Here is a 1,097-nt window from a genome sequence, read left to right on the forward strand (position 1 = left end):
ATGTGTCCAAAACAAAACATTATCTGTCCCCAAATTCAGCATGTCCTATCTTATGGGTTAGCATCATCAACCTACTAGTTCATCCTGGGATGTAGGAGAAATAACAAAGACATCACTTTCATGTCTCTTTAACCTGTTCCTTCTCCTCTACTTCTGCCATCACTGTAGATTAAAGCCCTCATCTCTTTTCTCCTGGATACTGAGGTACTGTTACAATTAGTTGGCCTTCCTTCAATCTGGGCTGCTTCCACTGCTCCTCCTAGTTGCTGGCAGAATGATGTTCCTAACTATAAATATCATTTCTCACCTCTGCTGGAGAACCATTTCATAAATCCCTATAATTTTCATATTCAAGTTCAAAATTCTTCACTTACGTGCAAAGCTCTTCATAACAGGCACCTACCTACTCCAACCTCATCCATTACTCCTCACATTTTTCTTCCCTTTAGCCCCACATCAGTGGATTTATAATTCTTTAAACAGGTCCATCTCCACTCAAACGCTGCTTCCTTCTTTTTTCAAGCTAATTCCTACTTACTTTTTCAAAATTCAAATCAAAAGCAGTCTATTTCTGGAAACATTCCAGAATCCTTCTTGCTCCCATTTGATCTATGTTGTCACTGAGCAGGCCTTTATTGTAGCCTTTATCTTGTAGGACTGGCATAGTTGGTTCACAAATCTGTCTCTCCCATTATACTGTAGGCCTCAATCATACCTGTCTCACTTTATCTCCCCAATGTCTAGAATAGCCCGTAAAACTCATTCTTCAAAACACAGCTGATAAATGAATTGTCGAAAGAAGGGATACAAAGCATCTGCTGCACTCAGCAAAATCATTAGACTTCTCAAAGCATTCTCCACTCCAGGCGAATATTTACAAAAAATTTATGTGACAGTTTAGGCCAGGTTTCTTTCTCCTAAGAAGATAACAGCATTTAAGAGACATAAGAAGAAACTTTATCAAGATTTTAGAAAGGGTAGAGAAAGAAAGAGAAGTATTTCAATTAATATATATGAAGTCCAGAGAATTTAATATAACAAACTATAGGGAAGAAATAAGCACAAAAAATAATAAAGCAGAATACTTTTATTTATTT

The sequence above is a fragment of the Crocuta crocuta genome, unplaced genomic scaffold, assembly GCF_008692635.1.
Source record: "Crocuta crocuta isolate KB4526 unplaced genomic scaffold, BGI_CrCroc_1.0 scaffold134, whole genome shotgun sequence".
Classification (NCBI taxonomy): Eukaryota; Metazoa; Chordata; class Mammalia; order Carnivora; family Hyaenidae; genus Crocuta; species Crocuta crocuta.